Source organism: Tinamus guttatus, unplaced genomic scaffold, assembly GCF_059628265.1.
Source record: "Tinamus guttatus ecotype Peru unplaced genomic scaffold, ASM5962826v1 Tinamus_guttatus_pri_ptg000078l, whole genome shotgun sequence".
Classification (NCBI taxonomy): Eukaryota; Metazoa; Chordata; class Aves; order Tinamiformes; family Tinamidae; genus Tinamus; species Tinamus guttatus.
Window position 1 is genome coordinate 142,756 of NW_028288612.1, and position 26,432 is coordinate 169,187.

General features: G+C 40.2%; 1 pseudogene across 1 annotated transcript; it reads left to right on the plus strand.

Moving 5' to 3' along the window:
* Nucleotides 1–1,807: 1,807 nt before the first annotated feature.
* Nucleotides 1,808–9,879, plus strand: LOC104577535 (embigin-like; annotated as a pseudogene). Its single transcript, XR_015913108.1, has 6 exons — nucleotides 1,808–1,826; nucleotides 2,425–2,512; nucleotides 4,272–4,446; nucleotides 5,686–5,774; nucleotides 8,199–8,326; nucleotides 9,492–9,879. The product of XR_015913108.1 is annotated as an embigin-like (transcript).
* Nucleotides 9,880–26,432: the final 16,553 nt, after the last annotated feature.

Sequence of the window (26,432 nt, forward strand, 5' to 3'; positions counted from 1 at the left end):
TGCCAAGGGAGTCAGGGATCTCACTGACCAGCTGCAATCCCTGACACCCCCCCACCGGTGGAGGACTGGGAGCCATTGCTACTGGAGCAGAGGAAGCAATTTCTGGGGAGGAAACCAAATTGAAGCTATGCAAACATAAATAGAAATGGAAATAGAGAACCCTCCAAAATGATTGGAACATCTTAATAATCTATTTAAAAGATTGTTTTTTCACCATACCATTGTATCCCGAGGACTATGACATAGTGGAACATATGACCCAAATGCTGAAACGCTAGATACAAAAAATGAAAAATTGGCAAGAGCAGTATATGTTTTAAATTTTTTGAGATTACTCCAGGGCAGCCTAGTCCCTCTGATGGTCAAACACGGGGCTGGGCTAAAGGGAGCCCTAACAGAAGTAAAGTCGGGTCTGTGTAAGGTGATGCTGAGAGACTGAAACACTGGGAACACTTCGGCTAATAAACGGAGCAAGACCTAACCTCATATTGAGTCCGTGTCTTGTAATCCGGCTTGGCTCCCGGAAGGCCTGTGCAGTTGTCCTGCGCTGGTTCCAACAAAAACACACCTCCATCCCCAAAGTTACCCGCCTCCGAGGTACGACCACTCCTCACTGAGCATGCGCTCTAGATTTTTGATTGACTGTACCTTTAAATGAAAGCAAGAAACTTTTTCACCAATCAATAACAATATTAAGTATGACTCTAGTCACTCAAGCTCCACTTGAATGTAAAGAAAAGTATAAAAGATGAACTAAGGATGAAAGGGGCGGGGAGAGAAACCATCATAACTCCTGAGTCAGTTGACGGGCTGATCTCCCTTTCCTCCCCTCAGGTTGGGATGCTGCCTGAGGTGACTAGAGACTGAGAGCCCTCTCCCATCTTCTGGGGTGAGTGATGATTGCACATTTGTACATCAGAGCTAGCTAAAAACCCCACGCTCTAGTAGAGAATTTCCTGTACTGACATCCAAAACCTGCTTTGTAAATGTTGCATTTGAATAAATCATACTGTTTGGGAACTCGACTACTTGTTTGGAGGGGGCGATCGGACCTACAGTTGACAGACTGTGAATCCGATACTGCCAGAGTCGAGCTTATAGTTGATCACACTATTTGGGAACTCGATTCGCTCCTAGGAAGGCACTCGGACCTATGGTCCACAGACTGTGAATCTGATACTGATTTGATATCTCCTTCCCTCACCACCACCATCACTACCGTTTTCAAACTGCAACATTTCACATGTGATTATGCAAGATTCATATGAGTTGTTAATACTAGAACTTACAGTTTGATGAAATCAAGGTCATTTAAGTTGTGCTTAAAGCAGTATAGAAAATAATCATGGAAACTGGAAAAACTCTAAATTGCTGTAATTGTATTGAATTGACCTTTTCTTTAAGTATAATTTCTGCTGTCTTCTTGTAGGGGTTGTGCTTCAGTTTGCTGGCAAGTTGTATACAGGTAGTACAGTACTAGTGAAGTGATTATTTGTGTAGATTTGGATAGATGATATTTTCTTAGCTGGCCTAAAATGTGATTTTAAAGCTGTATTTTATTCACCTTTTCTGCCCTATTTTTGAAAGGCAGACAGCACGAGTACAAGGCAAGTGGTGGGAAGCAGCTGTGTCTTTTGCTTACTATTACCTCCCTGATATCTCTATCGTGCTTTTCAGAGCTTTATAAAGATGGTCTCTGAATAGTGTGCTGTTCATAGTACTACAGAAAGGGGATTTTGCTCGCCATTCAAGTCTATTTAAATGTAATTTTCTTTCCTGGAAGGAAGTGAGTATCTTTTGGTCTACGATGGTGTTTAACAATATATGTATTTTTTTTGTGTAGGGAAAGAAATTCCCCTCAGTATAGAAGGAGTTTTGCATAGCAGTGAGAAACTTTGATGAGATTCCAGCATAGCCCATGGCATTTAGTGGAGCTGCCTCTGGAGTAGATAACCTACCTCTGTCTCCCTGGCTGTGTTTACTTGTAGTGGTTTTGAGAATAACCATGGCCTGTCCTCCCATTTATTTTCCTTGCTTTGTGCTTATTTGGTTTTGGTTTTTTGTTTGTTAATTAAATTTCTGAGTCATACTTAAACATTGATTTTTAGTTCATACAGTTCTAGAGATCAGCCAGTAGGCTTTAGGAAAAGAATGTCTATAGGTGACTCTCTGAATTAGTTTATAAAATATTCAATTCTTCCAGTATTTTTATTAACATTCACAATTATTATATCAAAAAGTCAGCAGCTATCCTCTTAAAATGGCAGTGGCACTGTAATAGTGGCCGCAGAACTCTCATACACTTAAAAGTCTCTGCTGTCAAAAAATACTGTAAAAAAATCAGTAACAATACCATAGTAACTCTCTGTTTCCTGATTACCTCTGTAGGATCATAATGTTTCACTTCTCCCTCAACCTTATTAGGTCCAGATCTGACCACCTAAGACTTGAAGCAAGCAGCTGAAATGAAGCCATCTAATTTCACTTGTCGTGTATGAGATACTCCTATCTGGTAATTGTGCTATTTTATCTTCCAGTTAAATTGAATGCCTATGACTGCACACAATCTTTTTTATGAGCTGCCAAGTAAGAAGTTACAACCAGCTTCCTGGACTCTAAAAGATTGATCTCCCTGGGAAGTCCTTTAAGGTAGTGCCTTACTGTCTACTTTGAGGTAGTGTCTGTTTCTTATTCTGGTACATGAATTCCTGGTACGTGGTTCTCTGCTTATGCAGATGTCACAGGTATCATTCTTTCTAATGGCTACTCCTCAAGAACATAGGGGTTTCATTTTCCATTCCTTTAAAGTGCAGATTGAAAGAAATGGATCTCAAATGGCACCCATTCTGTTTTTAGCCACTTTTTAATCTGACTGCAAAAACTTGCACTATTGTGAAACTAATTTCATTTGCAAATGACTCAGGAAAATAAACAAGGTGAGTTATGTTTGGCTCGCTTGTTGAGGTTTAATAATGGATCTAATAATTGAGTGCTATGATTACAATTTTGCTTTGCTGTGAAAGACCAAGGTGTTATACCTCTAAGCTTAAGCACAGGTCAGTGGATTCTATAATATTTCATCTTGGACTTGGTATTCAATGTGCGCTGTTCCATGAACATATCAAATCAAGAGTATCAAATATCTCTGCCAGACCCCAAAAAGCCTAAAGCATTTTATATGAGGAGCTTGTGTTTTTTCACTTCACTCAGTGGATTTTTTTTTTTTTGACATGAATATGTAAATCAGCAAGCTGTACTTTAAAGAATTTAAACTATGAAAAACAGCCCAATTTTTTACCCATCAGGGATATGCCTGGGGTTATGGATGGGGACCATAATAATTTCTTGTAGAGTATTCAGGTGGACTAACCACAGCTGTATCTGGAAGGCATAAAAGGAAAGTCCAATTATGAAATAGTGTTAGTATCTGAGAATACAAAGTGGATTTTTACTTTGTTTTATTTTGCCTTTTCCATAAATGTTCACAGAAATCAGAGCATGAATGCTTGCTGTTGAATCAGACTATCCATTTATGCACATATTGTATACTCAAGCTGGTTAAAAGACATAAAAGGGTCAGTTTTCCTATTATTTGGTAATCTTCGCATTGCTATATGTAATGCTATTGGTAGGTTAATAAGAAGGCAAAGGCCTTATAAATAAATGGGTTTGAAGATTACGGTTTCAAGGTGAGTATTTCACTGGCAATAAGGCAGTACCTATAAATTCAAGGTATCAGGAAAACTGGCTGAAGACTAGATGCTTAGAGATATTTACCAGTCTAATGTTTTTTTACATTAGAAATGTAAAAAAAAAATATGTTTTTTTACAATAGTAATGTATTTCATTCAATAGCACTGACTTGTTCCATTATTGCTAAATTTTGCTTTTTTAATACCAGTGCAATCAAAAAAAAAACTTAAACAGTAAGCATAATGAGACGGTATTGATTTTTCTGGTGAGAACTATGGACTTAATACGTTTTGAGTTGGGTCAAATGACACAGAAGCATAGGCCAGTCTTGCTTTCAGTAAAATGAATGTCTGTGTGTTAGCCCATTACCAAATTCAGCCATTCTCTTAGATATGTTTTATAAACCTGTTGCGAAAGGCTGATGGTCTTGCATTGTAGTTCTGCTAACATCAGAAAGCGTAAGAATCACAGATCATACCCACCTGAAATCAAGCACATCTCAAACACAATCTTTCAGAATTTTCTTCCCCTAAAATGAAAATGATGTTTCCTTTTTTTTTTTTTTCTTCCCTTGTTAGGTGTTTCTGGTACTTCTGTGGAAAAACATATCACTTTGGACAGCCCAGCTAATGGTGAGCTGTCATGCAGCCTGGCCAGTAAATATCCTCATTTGAAAATTGTTCAAGTGGCTTGTAAGAAGGGAAATGAAACCATCAAGCACATCAATAAAACTGAAAATAGCTGGAGCATCCAGTAAGTAGCCTTCTTGGCAGTTTGACTTGCAGGTTCTGGTGAATTATACCACGTGTGTATACACAGCCCAGAACTAATGATGTTGTATATTGGAAAAGAGTAGAAACCAAATGCATTTGCTAAATTGATGGCTGTAATTAGCATATTTAAACTGAAGGAAAAGAAGGAAGATTGCAATTACCCTGAGCCTGGAGGAAGAGCTCCTGCTTTCTTCTAGTGCTGGAAAAAACAGCATTCTTCCATACAGCAGGATAGGATAAGGATCTGATTCTTCTATGTTGCAATTCTGTTCAGTAGTTGAAGTAGTGATCTCTGCCTGCTGCATCGCTAACTCCCCTATTTTTCACCATTTTCTCCCCCCAGTAAGCTATGCCTTTCAGAAGACTCTCTGAAAGGCATCACTGGTCAGTTTGTCTACATTGTCAACAAAATGAAAAGAGAAGAAGGATTCAGCTTTTCCCAAAAGAATATTTAAATTGTCGTAAAGCTTTTCTTATCTCTTCCTCTATGGAGTCTCTAGCAATGTTGTAGAGAATATTCTTTATTTATACATTTTAATATTGGATTCTGAAAATCTGTAAATGGCCTAATATTAACCAGGAAGTCTCATGTTGATTTCTGTATATTTTCAGTTTCTTAATATCAGTAATGTCCATATAAAATTTCTACGGTGAAAAGATGGGGACATTGTAGCATTGTTCTTCTATTTCATATGCACAGCCTATGTAAACTTTCTTCAAAGTGCCTGTGAAGTAGATGGAGTCCAGCATTTCCTCTGCAGTCAAATTATTGGATGGCAGTTCTTTAAAATTGTGCTGTGTTGGTATTAACCAATTGACCGAAAGGCTTTGAGAAAGCACAGACTGTTTAAGGTATCTGGTTTCATGTCCTTCATAGCTCATGCTATAAATTTCACAAGGTAAAGCTACATTCAATTAAATACTTTTGTTCTATTGGATCATATTTCTTAAAAGACATCTTGTCTTCTATGGGTGTCAGTGAGCAATAAGGATGAAAAAGGTGTTCATATTCTGGAGAAACCATGTGCCGTTCTTTCTTTTTTCCCTAAAAATGTCATGCTGTTTCTAGATTGCATGAAACCTGAATCCTAGTGTTTCAACCATGTATGTTCTGTGTTACACTGCTGATCTATTCTGGCTTCTCTATAACTACTACAGGTGTCTAACAGCAAAGAATTATAAACAAAAGAGCAAAACAATAAAACTTCTTATATTTCAGATTGACAGTCACAAATGAAAATGAGTTGGGACGTAACAGTTGTACTCTTAAAGGTGAAGAAGAATTCAAAGCTGTGTTCCATTTACAAGGCAAGTCCTGTTAAATTTTATTGTTTCACTTTTCCATTGAAATCTTGCATTAATTGGATTTCTGGATAGTATGGAAACTGCAATTTACTTTGATAAGCAGTGGTTAATGGAGTCAAGCTAAATGGGAATCTCTATCAAATGCCATTTCTGTAACCTGGAGAGAGGGAACAAAAACTTCAAAAGAAAAACTCAAAAGCACTTTTTATCAAAATTTGATAACGGTCAAAGGAGCAAGTAAGCTTACATCCTTCTAAAGGAAGAACTGGTTTCGTCCCTGTCCCTCCAGTTTTCTGGGGTGGAGGAGGGGGAACATCCAACAACAAAAATCTTTTAAAGGAATCTCAGATCTTTTATTTAAAAAGCAAAGCCATGTGATTTCTGAAAACTTGGACTGAGAAGATTTGGTGTTAAGAGAAGATCAATGATGCCTGGTAGAATGGAGGCACATTTTTGGTGGGGAAAATCAGTTATTTCTGAATCAACAAATAACTGCTCAAGTGCACCTTCATAACACATATAAGAACATGCTATGTATTCAGGTAGAATGTGCCTCACTAGGTAGTATGAGAGAAGAGCTGAGCACCTGGATCTTCCTTCTGTTCCCTTCCCCTGCTACTCCTTTCTTCTGCTCTAGTTTCACCATGGATAATAATAGGTGAAATGCAGTTGACTTAAAAAAGGCTGCTGAGAACCTTCAGCTTGTACAGGAACTATTCTCCTTTGCTTGTCTTGTTGTCTAGTTTTTGCAAAAAAACCCCAAAACAAAACAAAAAAACAACCAAGTAATCAAGGCAGGCATTTGATCAGTGAAAGTAGGGCTCTCTAATTCTCAGTGCAGCAAGCTGGCTTTGTTCAGCAGAGTACCTGTGGGGATGGAGAGCTGGTCAGACGGCCTTCAGCTTGTCTGAGAGCTGGGATCTTCTCAAGTTACCATGTCCTTGAACAAGATTGAAAAAACCCAGACTGCAGCAAGTAAACAACTTAAAGGAAGTGAAGACGTGGAAGTTGCCAACAAAGAGGAACTAAGTGGAACAGCCAATCATGAATCAACATGCAGCCATGATGAGGATGAAGGATATAAAAGAAGGACTCGGGAGGGGGAGAGAGTGCATGCATGTGCACGCGCGAGCGTGGGGTCTGAAGTACTGTACCTGCTTGATCAATAAAAGCTTACGTATAGCATGTATCCCTGTCCGTCCCGACAAGTACCTGGTCATGCATCTTTAGGAAACTCTCATGTATGTTTACATCTTAGATAGCAATGCTGACATCTGCTTTCAAACCTTCAGCCAGAGGAGACGAGCTGGCAATACTGAGGAAAGACAGAATTGTACTAATTTATTCAGACCTTTTCATTTCTAAAAATGATTCTGTATTTTTCTTGTCAACATTTGGGTAAGATTTAGCTGAACAGCTATGCAAGTCTAGTTTTTTGTTTGGATTTTAAGTCAAAGGAAGCCTTATTCTCTGAAAGCATGAAGTAGCTACTTTAATAAGGGCAAGAATTTATCGATAGGGAAGTTGCTTTTTTGAGAGCTCCGTGTGTAGAATTGGCTAACTTACTGTAAGATGGGAGAGTTGCTTAGCGTTGGTCAAATGCAGCCCTGTCTGATGCTACACAAAGTGACGGCTTGCCAGTTTTCAGGATTAATAGTGTAAAGAAAGTGGGAAGGAGAGCTTTGAGTCTTCCCATCAGAATTCTCATATAGTGAGAATGATTCTCCCACTGATGACTAACATGTTGGTAGAGCTTTTTACTATACGCAGTGGCTAAAATCATCATCACAGTTAACCACCTATTGCAAAGGTATTTCCTCTAGGCAAGAGCTAGGTATTTTTGGATGTGTGCCACCCCTCTCCCCCTGGCTTCTGCCCCCCCATCCATGCCCAGCACAACCCTGCAGATTTTAAGAAGGATTAAACTTTTACTTATGCCTGCAGAAAAGAAAATATATGCAGCTACAAAACTCCCAACTCTCTCATTATGCAGTTTGTCTTAGTTAATTTAAAAAAAGAACACTCTGCGCATGCAACTTGCTGATAACATTACAGCTAGAATAGATGTCAGTTTTGCAGATAGAGTAAAATTGAAAAAAAAAAAAGTTCATTTCAAATTCAGTAGAACTGAAACATGTAGTTTACAGCTGTTGTAGAGGGTACAGAGGAAAAACTGCCACAATCTGATTCTCATTTAATTTTCAAGATTGGCTACTGAAAACAGGATTCCCGTGGCCTTCTGCAGAAATTCTGTATGAAGGACATCAGCCTGAAATGGCTCTTCATTAAATCATGATTCCCAAATGACATAGCTATCCATGAGTTATTCAATGAAAAGAAATGGATCAGATTTATTTGATCTTTTCTAATATTGTAGTTAAAAACTGTAGCTCTTACATGCTGTTTTTTTTTTCTACTTGTTCTTAGTACCAAAAATAGAAGGAAAAGAAAAAACAATAATTAGTTATGAAGGAGATAAAGTTGTGAGGATGTGTAGAAGTTCAAATTATACTCCCATCACTTGGAACTGGTACCTGACCAACGGAAGTGAATAGGTAAGATTCACGTCTTTTCGGCAAACAAAATAATATGGCAATAAACAAGTACAAACAATTTGTAAGGTGTAACGGCTTCTAGCTGTAGGTTCTAAAAATTGCATTTCCATCAATGTTAATGTAAACCTCTGTACATGGAAAAAAAAATGTCATGTATGTCATTTGGAAGTATTGGTTATCATAAAGGTGTAGTGTTTGGATCATTCTGGTTTGTATTTGAAGAAGGGAGCTTCGTTCTCTTCCCAAGTTCCTTCCCTAAGAAAATTACAGACAGATAAGAATAAAACAAATCGGATTAGTCTTGAGGTATTTGTTTTTCCTATATTAATAATAGCTATATTTCTTGAAGCTTGTTCATTGATAGCAGGCAATCTCATAGCAGAACGCTTTTTAGACAAGATGTTAGTAAGATTAAAGTGGGGGAACCTAAACATGTGCCTCCTCTTCCTTATTCTCCTAACTAACGTGTGTTTCCGAGCCAATGTGACCTCTTTGAGGCAGTGGGCCTGAAAGAAGTCATGCTATGGAGGAGACCAGTGTGTAACCTTCTCAGCTCTTGCCTGCTGAAGGCTGTGGAAAGCTTGGCAGGTTCACTCCTAGGATCCCCCTTAGCCTTGGCAGCAGGGCCGCTTTGTTCTAGGCCTCTAGTGGGAGAAGCACCATCTGTGAAGAGGAGGTAAATAGATGTGGCCTCCTCTATACTGCTGGAGGGAAAATGTTGCACTACCCTCACAGCGCTGACTCTTGAGGCAATACCGACTCATTTCCCAGTGCAGGGGCATTCCTCGTTCCGGTTCTTTTAGAGCGTATTATTTGTCCTATGGTAAACCCTGGTCATCAGATCTTAATATGTAAGGCTGCCTTTGTCAGTGGAGAATCAACAAAGGTATCTCATCTCATCCCAAATGAATTAAGCAAGGTAGGTCAGATGATTTGCTCCCTAAAAGTGCATTTTCCTTCACTGATTATAAATTAAGTATCTAGTAGTAGGGTAAGTAGCTAAGATAAATCCCTCCCTTAAAGGTATGCTTTACAAATGAAATTTATTCTTAATTCATTTTACATCTTTCTAGATAGAATTTGATATAAAATTACAAATGTTGATAATATAATTTGATGAAACACTTTCTCATTAAGCCTTCCTAATGTATTTTTCTATTTTTAGATTGCCATTAATGAATCTTTGCTGTCAGACAAATATGTAAATGATCGAGTACCTGCCAACACAACCCATCTCAAGATACTGAAGCTCACCAAGGAAGATTGTGGTGCATACTGGTGTGAAGCTGTTTTTAAGCTAGGAAAAAGTAGAGGAAAGCTGAAGCTTACAGTTCTCACCTTCATGGTGCCACTCACACCATTTCTAGCAATAGTGGCTGAAGTTGTTATTCTTGTAGTTATTATTTTCCTTTGTGAAGTATATTCCAAAAAGAAAGAGAAGCGTGCAGGTAGGATTTCTTTTTTTTTTTTTTATGCAATATATTGAATTTAGTGCCTTACAGGTTTTCATTTGAAATTACAGGCAAAAGTAAAAGACAGCTCATATCCCTTCATATAAGTTCAGTCAGGCCTCTGTTACCTTTTAAGATGCACTTCAGTAGTTCCTTTTCTCTTTATGCATATTCCAATCTTCTCCAACTTTCTTTCCCTCTCTCAAGCCCTTTTTCCCTCCTATGCTGATCCTGCTTTGTCCCTCTGAGTGGTACCAATCTTCTTTTGAATCTCTTGTTGCTGTGAACTTTCCTGTTACTCTGTACTGTGTTCACTTCCCCATTCTTTTCTCAATGCTAGCTGAAAATGTATTTTATATATTTTCTTCTCTAAGCAGTTATAAAACTGTAATTCAGTTATACTATAAGGGGAATATATCTTGGGAATATATTATCCTATTATACTCTGGAATGTTTGGGGATATGTCTTAAGTTGAGAATTCAATAACTGCTCGTGTCGCATAGTCCTGCTTCTTATAAACATCCTGAAATTGTATTATAACTGTTACACAGTATAGTGCACTAGTGATATATTTTCATGCCTTATGAGATGTGGCATGCTTGTGAGGCCATGGGTTTGATAAGTTTATTGATCTTTATGGAGTTCTATCTTGTTAGTTAAATCCTCATGAGAAAAGACATTTTTTCCAGAAGAAAGCTCTAGATGTATAAATTCATATTTCATTCAAAATATATATATTTATATGTTCAAAATATTTCTAATGCAGTTATTTTGTGTATGTTTTAGAATGCATAAATGCCTTTAATAACAAAAGCTTTACAAAAACTCAAGTCAGTGACTTTTTTTCCATCTGCTTCAAGTGAAGAGATTGCCACATGAGAGCCAAAGCAATTCTCAAGATACTTTCCCTTCATGTGCAGCACTTGCATTGAAGTGCCAGAATCCACAAAATCAGTTTGACTCACAGCTTTGATTTATAATGATTCTGTTACAGTTCTTTGACATCTTTTGTCTTTCATGATCAAATCTGGCTTATGTGCAAGATACAATATATTATAATCTACAATACCAGGAAAAACCTAAATTCTTTCTCGGAAGGAAAGACTTATACTGAAATCTTCCAACAAAGCCTGAAGGGCCCTGTTTCCTAATGCTTTAAACTGGTCACTAAAAAATCATCAATTTTCTTTATGTCCAAAGTGAACACAAGCCCCTGTGAGACCAGATTCCTAAGGAAGCATGATAGATGCTAGAGGAGTTTCCAAATTTGGGAATACATAGAGAACCATATAAATATTTCCTTTGGATGGAGAAATAAGAATTTGTCAATGTGGAGTTGCAGGTTGTTTGACACATAATCCTGAGGAAGAGTGAAAAAGCCCACAGTACGGAATCCATACTAAAGGTGATGTCCATGTGCATTTAAAGTAATTTTCAAACAATGAAAATTTCTTCTGCCTTTAAATTTGTCCTTAAAGCTTTCTGACCCTATTGACAGACACACAATAAAAATAAGAGAAAAACTAAGTGGTGTTTTTGCTGTAGGGAAAAACTTTCAGCTGGGTCTTCTCTAACTCATTCTGGTTTGGATCTGCCGTTGAGTACCCAGCAGCACCATGACTACCCCAAGCTTGGTCCTTGTGAGAGCCCCAGCTGGAATCAGTTGGGAAGGGCCAAGTACTGAGGGGAAAAGCAGCTGAGAGTGACTGCAGGAACATGAGGAGGAGCTGTTGCTATGACCATTGTCTTCATGAAAACAGATAATCCAAGTTCCAAGCTTTACAACTTGTTTTTTACTGAAATTGTCTTTGATTTCTTTAAATTTACTGTTGCTAATTGATTACACTTAGTTTTAGATGAATTCTGCAAGACTTCAAACTTGTACTGTTTATTCTATCTTACTTACAAATAATGATTTTTTTCTTCCACATAGAAACATTAGTCTAATGAAAAAAGAAGTTAGTCTTTTTGTTAAACAAAGGTTCAAGGGAAAAGCAAACCAGATGAAATTTGTCAACTGATTTACTTTCTGAATTATTCTCAAGTTGACATTAAAAGTTATGCATCAGTGCCTCGAAGGAAGGGATTCATTTGCCATATGTTTGTTAAGGAGTTTCAAAGGAAACTTGACAGCAAAAGCTCTTTTTCTAGTGAAAAAATACTGAGCCTAATGCTTTTACCACACTTGCCTTATTTTACATTCTGATTTTATAGTCTGTGCTCACTCAGCTTATGTTTTATGGTTTTGCTTGAGCAGTAAGATGAGTACTGAAAATGGAATATCTTCTCCTGTATGTTTACTGTAAATGCAATAATAAGGAGAATAGTCATATGAGTATGGGAACTGGCAATATTGTACTTGCAAATAATTCCAATAAATTTAAGCACAAAGATTCCATAACGTGGAGAGTGAATTTATGCTTCTCATTTTGGAGGAGTGAAATCAGACTCAGCGTCTCATTTCCTCTTTTCTTTGTCTGCATAAATAACCTGTCACAAGGACCACCTGTAGATGTGACTCAAGTCCCAACCCCCTCAGCTGCTTAAGCACCAAACTGGTTTTCATGCGCGAAGCTTTGTGTGTTTCTAGGTAAAATCAACTATAGGAGTGATGTCTGACTAATTACTTTCTAAAAGCTCCTCTTGCATATGGCTTTAGTTCATCCCTTCTAGTTGAGACATCTAAGTTAGGGATCTGTTTTGTCTATGTATCCTATACGCCTATTATGAAGCAATAGATATCTTACAGCAGAGAATAACAGTCTACATGGAGCTTAAAGTTAAACTCTCTGAGACAGAGTGTTATTTTTTTAAAAATACATAAGATGTCCAAACATACTTAAAATGATGTTAGTCTTTTCATAAAGAGAAAATAAGTATGTGTTATTAATCAAGGGTCTCAGGAATTATTTTAAGGGATACCTAAAGATATATCACTAATTTGCCTCCTACTGTGCTCACAAACAGATGTAATTATCATATTTTCATAGTTCATACTGATACTTTGTCTCACCAATGTTAAAATAATGTCATCCACAAGAGATTTTACTTGGTGACAAATGTTGATAACCCTATTTGCCTACATAGTTCCACATGAAACAATTATATATAGATAAAACAATTATAATAAACTGCACAGTAGCAAGTGAGTCGTCAGATCCTCTTTTGTCAGTTGTTCTTATCTGTCTGAACCTCCTATCCCCTCATCCAGGAGCATGAGACAGGCAGACACACACCTGGAAGGACACAGATTCCTATAGACAGATGCACCTCTAACATCAGGTCAACTGTCAGTTCTGCTTTGTACCAAAAGGAAAGGGGAGCTCAGACCTGACTAGATATTTTCTGTCCTTTTTTTTTGGTGAAAATGCCAATTTATCAAAACTGAATCCTTCATCATAGAATATTTATTTATGAAATGACTAGACCATTCACAAATAGAATATTCTGGTGGAGGGTTGAGGCTGTTTTTCAGTTCAGAATAACCTGTTGTTTGAAAACCTACAGCAAAGTGGGCAAAATGTAAATTAAAGAAGCAGATCATTGTGATATTTTTTCCTGTAGTTAAAAAAAAAAAAAGTTCTGACTGTAAGACAGCAAGAAAGGTTCCTTGTCTTGCTTTAGCTGGATGCAGCAAAGTTCTGTTTCTAAATGGGAAGCTGAGCAGAATGACAATTGTTAAAAAGAAATACGGAGCAGCAACCTTAATAATGAGATGCTTGCAGACAGCCCAGAGGGTGTTTAAAAATGCTGTAACAAAAGTAGAAAGCATCTTGTGCTGCTGTCAAAGAAATGTAAGAAAATGAAGGACAGACCAGTATGATTAAAGAGCAAAAAGAAAGATGGGATCATCCTGCAGGAATAGACCCATTATTCAAAAAGTGAAAGGTAATAACCAAACACAGAAAGCACCTGTGACAGGTAGGTTACCAGATAAAACAGTGATAAGTCTCTTGGAAGGGCTCCAGGATTCCAGCAAATTGGATGTCTCCATGAGTAAGTTGGTAGAAATGCCAATACAGAATAAAATCAGCAGACCTAACTGTATGTGATATACAGTGACAAAGAATCAAGAGGAGTTGAATTTTGACAAGGTCCAATTAAAAAATAAAATAAAATAAAAAAGTTGCTTTAGCAAGAAACAAAGATCAGGAAAAAAAATGGTCAGCCTTTAGTATGTAAAAAGGGTCAGTGTCAAATTCTATGTTGTTCAACATGAAAATGAAAAAGGGTGCACAGTGAGATGAGAAAGTAATTGAAAATGAGCTCTCAGAATTGTAGAAGTGGCAGATGACAAAACCTGATGAAGGCAAAATTACATTTAGTTTATGTACCTATTGTTAGGTTGTAATGTTCCCATTTTATGCAGTTAAACTAAGAAGCTGCAGCATGTTGTGTCAAAGTTTAGACAAGTTTAAAAATCAATTATATACATTCACTAAGGAAAATACTACCAATATTATCAAATATGGATAATATTCCTTGTCTCAAAGAAAATCTACTTCAAGGATGACTCCAACCATGGTGGGTATCCCTGGGGTATATCAGTGTGCCCTTCCCTGGTGATCTGTTAAGGGCTATTATCAGATAAAAGCTGGATTGGGGGTTATTCTTTTATTCTTATGGGTTATTATTGTAATAATTATAGTACAACCTCATAATAATGATATATTCATATCAAGATGATGTCATCACAAAGGACTGAAAGACTTTTTTCTTGGGAGCAATTGTAGCAGTCAGAAGGAAGGGTCCAACTGGGAGTTGGATCTCTGGTCTCCTTGTGATGTAGTTACTTCTTTAGTATCATGCTCAAGGTGATCCTCATATTTAGTATTGGTAAGTCTGCCCAGAAGAGGTAAATTATTGTATAGGTAGGAGGGAACGAAGCATAATTTTGTGCTCCACAGATGGGAAATTCAAAATTATGATACCCTTCAATAAAATTATCTCTAAGAATAAATTATCTCATGTTGAACATTGCTAGAAGATACATCTTATAAGTGAAATTATGCCACCAACATGGCAATTGAGACAATGATACAGCACATGTCTAGTAATGCTTGGAGATCTTGGACATCAAAAGATGGAGTCTTTTGGAGGCATGGTGCAGGATGGTGTAACTCTTGACTTCATTTGTCATCCCAGTGATTTCATATAGCTAATGTGTCCTGTATTGATAAGAGCCGATAACCCAAGTCAAAACACTGTTTGCTTGTTCTATCTTCTATAATGATGGTGAAGAAAAAGCTCATGAGACTTCACTTGTGTATGTCCGCTTAAGTCACAGACTCTCTAAGAAGCCTGTGAAAAAGAACTTGAAATCAGGATCTTGACTTTTACAAAATACTCTGTAATACAGAGAGAAAACAGCATAGCAGAGCTAGACCATGTGACAGCCAAGGATACCAAACATTTTCATTATCAAACTCAGCAATGTCATTCAAACCTACCCACTGGGCTCATATTATTGTGATTTTATCTTTGCAGATCATTCAATTATTGAGGTCCTATTTTCTGACTGAAGGATCCAGTGCCACAGGCTTATAAAGATTTACTTATCCTAATCATCATGTTATGGAAAGAGTTACAGAAAGGCAGTCCAAAGAGACATGCTGCCTCAGAGGAGATGTAGTGCACTAATTTTGCTGCATTTTGTTTGTTGCTGATTGCTGCTGAGCAAAATTCCACAGAAAAGATTTGTGGAAGAAGTCAATATTAAAATAACATTTGAAAGAAATCCTATCAGCAGAAGGGAGAATTCCACAACACTGATGAATAACTGTAGACCCTTGAGGGGAAATTAAAGGCGATGACAAAGAAACAACTGACTGAATTATGAGCACAATTGAGGCTGGGTATCTTGTCATCAACACACTTGTAAAATTATTGGTTTTGTTTTTCTTTTGAGGGGATTTTTTTTTCTCACTTTTATCCCTGACATCCTCAGCCACCCTACTTGTGAAAAACAGAGGTGCCAGTCTATTTCATTTCCTTTTTTCTAGTATCACACCTTAAGGTTTGAGGCTCTAAAGAGAATCACCAATCTGTTTGAGTTATTAAGTGTCAGGCCACCTTTAAGAGAGTCTTTTTTTTCTTGTTACAGCTGTTCGAAAAGTTTCAGATGGTCTTAAAGCACAAAACTGACACATCAGCTGAGCCAACCACCACCACCAAAACCCTGGCTGTTCAATTCCCTCTGTTCTCACTACCAGGGCTGTTCATCAGTTACTGATAGGTAATACTGCAATGAAGAAAATTTTATGGTGACTTTCTAAAGACTTCCAGCAAATTCAGTGAGTTCAGAGAATATTATAAAGGTTATCTGAACAAAATTATCCTGGTGCCTTTCAGACACTCAGCACACTAAGCTGCTGTATTGGAGATGGAAATTTCTGTGATCTGTAGAGTCATAAAAATCTCCTGTGAGAAGAGGCCAGACCTTGGGAAAGAAGATGTTTGCCTGCCTGGGCTGAGCGATAAGGAGCACGGATGCAGCTGCTCAGCCCGGTTCACAGGCAGCGCCTCCCTGGAAACATGTTGAAGGTGGCCGCTCGGCTGGGCTTGTAGCCAACTTAACAGCAGATGTCCTCCAAACTAGCTTTGGAGGCCAAACACCCGGAAATGAGGAAGAGGAGGAGGAAGGCAGGACCCTCGAATTGAGGGCTGGGACCCCCGACTGGTATGTGTGCCTGTGCACCCAGGATTGAAGAGTTGCGCAACTAGAGGCGGAGTTTGTCCGCCCCCCGGCCTGCCTCCTGGGTCATACTGACCCTACCTGCCAGGATGCACGGGGCATAGAGAGGACAGTGCGGAGAGAGCAGCAGGGAAGCAGAAACTCCTAACTCTGAGGCCTACGCTGTCTCCGTGGGAGCTGGTCAGCAACTCTCTCTCTCTGATCTGCCAGCTTGAGAGGATGTTCGGGTCCAGTATCCCACCGGCAGGTATCACTTCGTGAGTAGTTATCCATACTTTTCTTCTTTTATGTGCTTTCACCTGAATAAATGCTCGATGTAGTCACCTCATTCTGGCGTGATTATTGCCGAATCCCGAGCCCATCCGGAACAGCTGCCCATCAGTTTTCTGACACTGAAAAGAAACTGAGTGTTTCAATTTGTCATCTGTGTCATAATATACGAAGCCCTACTTTGCCTGGTAAGTTTAGTCTATGTGTCATGCTGAGTAGTTATTTGCATGCCACATAACATCAGGATAAGATGATGAAGATGCTATTAATATAAATCACTACAGATGTATTTTTCTCTCTATTCATTTAGCTAATGAATATTCATTGATTGCTTTACTAAAAACAAAAATCGTTGAAAAAAAATAGTGTTTTTTACTTCTAAAGAGTTATTTACTGCAGCTCAACTCTGAAACAAGAAAATGTGGCTAAAAAAAAACATTAGCAATAAAACATGAAGATTTCCAGGTTAGTGTATGATGCTAGTGGAAAGCAATTAGATGTCAAGAGCAAAATTTATTTATTAAGAAAAAATAGAGATGACAGCAGCTATAATAATGACCTGCTCCATTCTTTGCTCTGCGGTGGCTCCCTTGCTCTAGAGCTGCTGCTTGGGAGCAGAGCAGATCTTTGGCCAGGAGGTGGCACTTTCCTACTGCTGTTTGCAATCCTTCGCCTTGAAGCTGCTGTTCTGAGAGACATGGCAGTGTCTGGAGCCGGTGACTCATGAGGACACTGTCTATGCAAACGCCAACGCCAGGCTATCCCTAACCAGAAGGGCTGCAGGCATCTGCATGTGCTGCACAGCCAGGCCTCCAGCCAGCGAAATGAACTGACATTCGCAGTCAAAGTGACATGCAACTTTTTCTGAAAAAAAAAAGCACTTTTTTTTTCAGAAAAATAACTTCTGGTGGCTCCTAGATGAACCATGGCATGGTTTCCAGTGCAATAATTTTCACTGAAGCATGACGCTGATTCTCTGGGACTTTGAAGAGTGGGTTTTTGAGATTATGATGGGCCTCAAATGCTCTCATTTGCTTCACTCTGTGCATGTGTGTGCATGGACACACTGTAGGCTACAGCCTCTGCCCCTTCAAGTCCCCCTTGTCTCCTTGTTTAAATTAAACAGGAGAGAACATATTAGAGCTACATGAGGAAACTAAAGGGTTTTTCTCCTTGGAGAATAAAGGTAGGAATCAATAAAACTCATTCAGCTTTTCAGTGCCTACAGACCATCCCCCTCCTCAACACAGGTTTTGTTGGGGACTTTTATATTCAGAACAAACTAGCCAGACTATGTCTACTGGGTTAAAACAGAACATCTCTAATCCTTAAATATATTACTCAGATAGTAGAGCAGCTTCTGGAGCTCCTATAACCTCTATGGGGCAAGAGCCACAGAAGCAACAGGAAACTGAAAATTATGGTAGGATGATTTAATGATTATTAGTATATTACTAAGACTCTGATTATTACTGCATCATTGTGTTTTTCTGGTGCTTTTAGAAACATTGTCACTTTCTGATATGAGAATTATGTAACGACCTCAAATTTCTATTCCCATTCTGGGTACTTCATTTTCTTTCTACAAGCATCTGGAGACTGCTAATGACTTTGCATATACATATGCACATCATATCGACTAGGACTCCTTCTTTCCATACAAAGAATTGTTACTTAAGCTTCTGAATCATCTTATGTTGTAAATTGCAAGACATATTGTTGCTGTTTACAGATAATATCATAGGGAAGTGTGTGACTAAAGACAGCAATGTCACTGAAAAGCAGTATGTTAGAAAACTATGACAGTAACAGTAGATTCACAGACCAGAATTTTTCTCTCCTAACTTCAGGCACTTATCCTTCTAGCTTAAACAGCCATTTATCTTAGGTTCCTTCTGCACTCCATGGAGAGACAGAGAGACTTTAAGCGTCTATTCAGATTAAGATGGACTAAGTTGCCCTCTGTCTATAGGGGAGCGTAAAATAAAAAAGTTCTCTAAGTAAGTTAGGCATCTTGATAAGGTCCTGGAATTTAGCACCAGGATTGATCTGGACCACCTTTTTTTCACTGGATCTTCTGAAGGCCCGAAACATCAATTTATATCAATTGTAACAGGTCATAGAATCATAGAATCATAGAATGCTTAAGGTTGGAAGGGACCTCTAGAGGTTATCTAGTCCAATCCCCCTGCACACGCAGGGTCACCTAGAGCACGTGGCACAGGACTGCATCCAAGTGGGTTTGGAAGATCTCCAGAGAAGGAGACTTCACAACCTCTCTGGGCAGCCTTTTCCAGTGCTCTGTCACCCTCACTGTTAAGAAATTTTTCCTTGAGTTCCTGTGGAGCTTTTGATGCTTCAGTTTCCGGCCATTTCCTCTAGTTCTGTCGGTGGCCACCAGTGAAAAGAGGCCAGCACCATCCTCCTCACTGTCTCCCTTGAGGTACTTATATACACTGATCAGATCCCCTCTCAGCCTTCTCTTCTCCAGGCTGAAAAGGCCCAGCTCCCTCAGCCTCTCCTCATAGGGCAGATGTTCCAGGCCCCTGATCATCCTCGTAGCCCTGCGCTGGACTCTCTCCAGCAGCTCCACATCCCTCTTGTACTGTGGAGCCCAGAACTGGACACAATACTCCAGATGTGGCCTCACCAGGGCTGAGTAGAGGGGCAGGATCACCTCCCTCGACCTGCTGGAGACGCTCTTCTTAACGTAGCCCAGGATCCCATTGGCCTTCTTGGCCACAAGGGCACACTGCTGCCTCATGGTCAACTTGTCGTCCACCATGACACCCAGGTCTTTCTCTGCAGAGCTGCCCTCCAGAAGGTTGGTAATGTTGGCAGCAGGGATGTGCTGCCAAACCTGAGTTGGAGGGTAGACCAAGGGAGCTCTAGCAGAGATCTTCAGTGGGAGGTTGGGTGCTGCAGGAGAGGTCTGCTTTGAATGTATTGTGTGGAGCGTCCTAGGCAGGAAATGCTTCTGGCTTGTAACAAGGGTGAGACATGCATGGGTGTTTAATGAAGTGCAGACAGGTTTGTGATGTCTGTGCTTATACACTTTTCAGCATACCCTGTTCCAGGGAGGGATAGTCTGTCCCTGTTTGGGGAGGAGGGCGCTCTGCTGCAGGAGAGGCTAATGCTCTGCGTTCCTGGAGAGCAATCGTCTTGCAGCTTCAGGGACCAGCTTGGGAGCCAGTGGGTCTTGGAACAGGATGAGAATAGTTACCACCTAAACCAAATCTAGGGGCATGGAAGAGAAAGAAATGTCAAGGCCTTAACCAAATTTTCATAATAATCCCAATGCCACCCCCCTTTGCTTATAACTGGTTCCATTTTTAAAATCTATTTGACATGTGTGTTTTTGTATTTTTAATACTTTTTTTTTTATCTATTTGTAACAGGTGTAGATTTATTTTTTTGCCTGGCAAGACTCCACTTGCTTCCACAACAACCAATTGCCAAAGCCACAGATTTTTACCTTAAGAGAACACAAGTATTCAGCAGGAACCTAAGTGCTCGATCTGTACCAAATCACCTGTAAGTGCTCCGCTGAGTAACAGTTTGTAGGTAATCACCTTCTGCTTAGCCTTAAAATACTCTTTGTGTCAGATCTGATTAGGGTCAATGTGAACAGTGCTATTCTACCATTTTAATACATTGTCACTAACCGTGCTTGTTCACAACATGCTATGCTAACATTAAAGGCATAATCTTCCAGAATAAAGCTAAGAAAGTATTAGGCAAAGGTAACAGTTCAATAAAAGTAGAAATATTCAACATGTACTGTTTTGACTAACGATATATACAGAAAAAAATATTACCTACTAGGTTTGCGTGCTCTATATAAATAACAACAAAATGGCTTCTGTATTTCAGTTTCAAAAAAATAATCATAGAATCATAGAATCATAGAATCATAGAATGCTTAGGGTTGGAAGGGACCTCTAGAGATCATCTAGTCCAACCCCCCTGCATACGCAGGGACACCTAAAGCACGTGGCGCAGGACTGCATTCAAGCGGGTTTTGAAGATCTCCAGAGAAGGAGACTCCACAACCTCTCTGGGCAGCCTGTTCCAGTGCTCTGTCACCCTCACTGTTAAGAAATTTTTCCTTAAGTTCCTATGGAATTTTTGATGTTTCAGTTTCCGGCCATTTCCTCTAGTCCTATCAGTGGCCACCACTGAAAAGAGACCATCCCCGTCCTCTGCACTCCCTCCCTTGAGGTATTTATATACACTGATTAGATCCCCTCTCAGCCTTCTCTTCTCCAGGCTGAACAGGCCCAGCTCCCTCAGCCTCTCCTCATAGGGCAGATGTTCCAGGCCCCTGATCATCCTTGTAGCCCTGCGCTGGACTCTCTCCAGCAGCTCCACATCCCTCTTGTACTGTGGAGCCCAGAACTGGACACAATACTCCAGATGCGGCCTCACCAGGGCTGAGTAGAGGGGCAGGATCACCTCCCTCGACCTGCTAGAGATGCTCTTCTTAATGCAGCCCAGGATCCCATTGGCCTTTTTGGCCACGATGGCACACTGCTGCCTCATGGTCAACTTGTCGTCCACCATGACACCCAGGTCTTTCTCTGCAGAGCTGCTCTCCACAAGCTCGGTCCCCAGCCTGTACTGGTGTCTGGGGTTATTCCTCCCCAGGTGCAGGACCTTGCACTTGGCCTTGTTGAATTGCATGAGGTTTTTCACCGCCCAGTTGTCCAGTCTGTCCAGGTCCCTCTGGATGGCAGCACAGCCCTCTGGGGTATCGGCTACTCCTCCCAGTTTGGTATCATCAGCAAACTTGCTGAGGGAGCACTCTGTGCCTTCATCCAGGTCATTGATGAATAAATTGAACAGGACTGGACCAAGGACTGACCCCTGGGGGACCCCACTAGCCACAGGCCTCCAACTAGACTCTGCACCGCTGATCACCACTCTCTGGGCCCTGCCATCCAGCCAGTTCCTAATCCATCTCACTGTCCACTCATCTATCCCACACTTCCGGAGCTTGCCCAGGAGGATGTTGTGAGGGACGGTGTCAAAAGCCTTGGTGAAGTCGAGATAGACGACATCCACCGCTCTCCCCTCGTCTATCCAGCCGGTCATTTCATCATAGAAGGCTATCAGGTTAGTCAGGCAAGATTTTCCCTTGGTGAATCCATGCTGACTACTCTTGAGCACCTTCTTGTCCTCCATGTGCCTGGAGACAACGGCCAGTATGAGCCGTTCCATCACTTTTCCGGGGACGGAGGTGAGGCTCACTGGCCTGTAGTTGCCTGGGTCCTCCTTCTTGCCTTTTTTGAAGACTGGCGTGACATTGGCCTTCTTCCAGTCCTCCGGCACCTCCCCCGTTCTCCAGGATCTTTCAAAGATGATGGAGAGCGGCTTAGCTATGGCATCTGCCAGCTCCCGCAGCACTCTGGGGTGCATCCCATCAGGGCCCATGGATTTGTGGGTATCGAGGTTCCTTAGGTGCTCTCTGACCCAATCTTCCTCTACCCAGGGCAAGTCTTCCTCTCCACCCGCTTCTTCTCTTGCCTCTAGGGCTTGGGGCTCTAAAGGGCTGCCCTTGGTAAACACCAAAGCAAAGAAGGCATTGAGCAACTCTGCTTTTTCTGTGTTATTTGTAACCAAGGTGCCCATCCCGTCCTCCAGCGGACCCACGTTCTCCCTGATCTTCCTTTTGCTGTTAATGTATTTGAAGAATTTTTTTTTGTTATTTTTAACGTCCCTTGCCAGCTTGCCTTCCAGACGTGCCTTAGCTTTCCTTGTCGCATCTCTGCACTCCCTGACTACGTTCCTGTATTTCTCCCAGGGGGCCTGTCCTTTTTTCCACATTCTGTATACCGCTGCCTTCTGCTTGAGCATTGCCACAAGCTCCCGGCTCATCCACGCAGGTCGCCTGCCCCCTCTGCCTCCCTTCCTACACACAGGGATGCACTGTTGCTGGACGTGGAGGAAGTGCCGCTTGAAAACTAACCAGCTCTCTTGGGCCCCCCTGCCTTCTAGAGCACTAGCCCATGGGATTCTACCGAGGAGGTCTCTGAAGAGGCTAAAGTTGGCCCTCCTGAAGTCCATCGTCGCAAGGCTACTTACAGCCCTGCCTCCTCCTCGTTGAATCCTGAACTCCACCAACTCATGGTCACTGCAGCCGAGGCTACCCCCCACCTTAACATCTCCTACTAGGCCCTCCCTATTTGATAGCACGAGGTCCAGTAGCCCACCTCTCCTCGTCGGCTCCTCCACAACCTGCGTCAAAAAGTTATCGTCGACGCTCTGCAGGAACCTCCAGGACTGCTTATGCCTGGCTGTGTTGTCCTCCCAGTTGATGTCGGGGTAGTTGAAGTCCCCCATGAGAACCAGAGTCCCCCATGAGAACCATAATGAAGTTCTCTGGGTATGTTTATCATTTTCCAATGTGAAAATCAAGATGAGTAATATAGAAGAAAAGCATTGCATTCACCATGCAGTATATTACTATCAGATTCTCATCATAATTCCAGAGAGAATTATGTAGTACCTGGACCTTAGTTTACATTGTCTATTACTTAAGGTGCAACAGGCCAAATCAGGAAAATATGGATTTTGACTGACACAGCACCCCAGAGGGGAGACTGCAGAAAAGCCAGTCACCCCTAAGAAACTCAAGTTCCTTCCTTCCTTCTCTTCCTTCCCAAGGTAGCTCCAAACAGCTTCCTAAGTAGCCAACTTCACTTCTCTCAGTAAGTTCACTGGAAAACAGTTGGTCTTACTGTATGCATAGTGCACGGCATCGTGGCATAATTTGCTGAGAACGAGCATGGAATCACTATACCAATGTATGCTGTGTGTACCTTCTAGATTTTGCACTGTATTCACTAAGAACAAGTTGTTATTCAAAGCAATTCCTGATTACTTTAGCTTTATTCAGGCTTTTCTCTAGTCTGACATCTCTCTAGTTCTAAAATGGACCATTATCTTCTTAAGTTAGCTTTGTGGGTTTTCCTCAGTCCTCAAGAGAAACACAGTTCTTGTGGTATCTGAAGAAATTTAATACCATAATTACGTTTCTGAAGGAAATGAAGACACAATGTGATGGCTTTTTCTGAGTATGCCTTTCAAATAATTTTGGACAAACTGTTTTGTCCAGACTAAAGGTCTAAACATACCATTTTCTGGCAAAGAATAGAAAGTCTCAGATCCTTTTCTGTCTTTCCTCCCTTTATGCTCTCTCTTTTAGCATTCTAAATGCACGAACCAGAAAAATAGTGAGAGAATAAAAGTACTGCTGCCCTCATTTAACATAAAGAAAAACTTTCCTTATGATTAATATTGCTAAGCAATGGAAAATTAAGAAAGCAAATTAAAATGCACATGAAACCTGTTTTTTAAATAAGAAATACATACTGTTAGAATGTGAATATCATAGGATCGTTCTTCTTTCTCAGGTGCAGAATATATTCTTTTTTTACTCTTCATTCCAATAAATGCTGATTTTGCTCCTCTGAAGTCTAACTTATTTAGCATTTGTAGAATATGTTGTTTACAGTGTATACCCAGTTACCTCAGGTTGGTGTCCCAAATAGAATCAGATATAAATGCCTTTTTATCATATGTCTACATTGGGATTTTATTTTTCAGTGGTGATTATTCCAGGCAGACGTTAATGAGGAATACGGTGTTTACAGAATGTGACCTTGCGAAGCTGTTTAATCCCCAGCAGCTCACACAAAACAGTCTTTTCTAGTTTGCAGTGAGTCATTAATTTTAGCTGACAGACCCGAAGGCGGCAGAGATATTAACGTGCAGCCTGCAAGCCACCTCTCTCTGCTGACTGAACCAATGAAATCACTCTCATTTTACTGTCTTCTCCAATTTGCCAGCAGTTCTGAAAAACTTATCCAAGTCCCCAGAGATATCTTTTCAAAATGACCTACATCTTACAGCAGTATGCTTGTAAGGGGCTCCCCAGCTGTCCAGCTTAATATGTAGGAACAGTAATTAATATTTTATATGTTGCATCAGCAATTAAAGGTGGAAATATCAAACTGGCAATAATTTATTGATGAGAAGCTGATGTTACGCATGGGCTTGAGGCTTTTTTTGATGCCATTGTTTCTTCATGGGGAATCAGAAGTTGGACAATGATTAAAGGACTTTTGCCATCCTTCCACAGTGTATACCACTCTCATTTATTACCCTCATGTCTTGTGTTCTCTTTTTCAGTGTCCCACCAGGTATCATATTATTTGTTAAAAAGCTTCAATAAATTGCAACATTAATATGCATGAGACTCACTGGATAGCCCTGACAGCTGCAAGGAGCAGCATTGATTAAGCTGCACGATTGATAGCTTTCTCAATCCAAACAGAAATGAATTTGAAAAGGGCAAACGGAGATAGGAAATTGAAATATCGGGAAAAAGACATTATTTTCTGATGGCAGAACTGAAGATGAAAGATCAGCTGAAAAGCATTAATTTCATATAAAGGGTTCAGATAAGAACTTTTGCCATCATCTTTACTAGTCCCTCCAAAGAGAAGTTTTGCCCATACAAGACAATTTTGCTTACATCATTTCAGTACTGTTGGGGCAGTAAGAACTGATATGTCTTCCAACAAGTCAGGAAGCAGAATGAGGAGGTGGTATTATTTTCCAAATTAAGATGTTACTCTTTCCTAATTTTCTTCTGCCAAGATTGGACAGAATAGCTTAAACATTTTGAATGATGTCTGAGCTCATATCACTGATTATTCTTGCAGTTATGAATTTTGAATTCATAAGACGGTTCCTTCCTCACAGGTGGTTCCTTCCTCAGCATGAGGAATTTTCTTTTTGAGGCACATAACGCCTTTCCAGAATTGTACAGGAAATGTACAATGTGTTTCTCTCGGAGCTGTGATTCTGCTGGGGAACGTCAATACCAAAAAAGAAGCATTGCGACATTCAGTGCTGCAATTACCAGGCCCTTTGGTAGACTGAGCCTCCAGGCAGGCTCACATCTCTGAATGTGGGTTTGTAGCAAAGCAGCAGCATGACACCTAGAAACACTGCTGTGCATCAGAGAGACGCTGAGACATGCTGGAAATGCTAATCAAGCAACTTTAGGGAGAAGCCCAAGGCTGCTCATCAACATGTGATGTCTCAGGGTCTAACCACTGCTGCTAAGAGTGTAGGGAGAAGGAAAAGTGGAGTTCATGTTTGGATCATTTGGAAATACATAGCACGCTGCTTCTCTATGCAGGGAGCTGCAAACAAAGAAAATACAAATAAATCTAAGAGTCTCCAGTACATTCTAGCCCTTTAATAAACAATGAATGGAGTTCTTGACCTTTACTTTGTTTGAAAAGGTAAACTTAATTTTTAATTTTTAAATCTTGTCAGTAATACATAGCGCTTTTTAGGTAGAACTGAACATAAAGATGTACTGTATCATTCTCAGTGTGAATCCCTGTCTTGGAAGTGCTGAAAAATTGCAGTACCTGCTTCTGCCAAGCTTCAGAGGCCAAGGTCATAATATACGGCACCTATGGTAACATAGGATACCATCCTTTTGAAGATAAATTTGGAGATAAATTTATCCTGAAAAGGGTTAACTAGAGCCTCTTTGCAAATAACAAGAACATGGGAAGAGAGCCTAAAACTCTGGGGTCACAGAGTGTCTGCGGTTAGGCAGGGCACAGGCTCATGCTCTGTCACTGATCATCTATGATGACATGATGA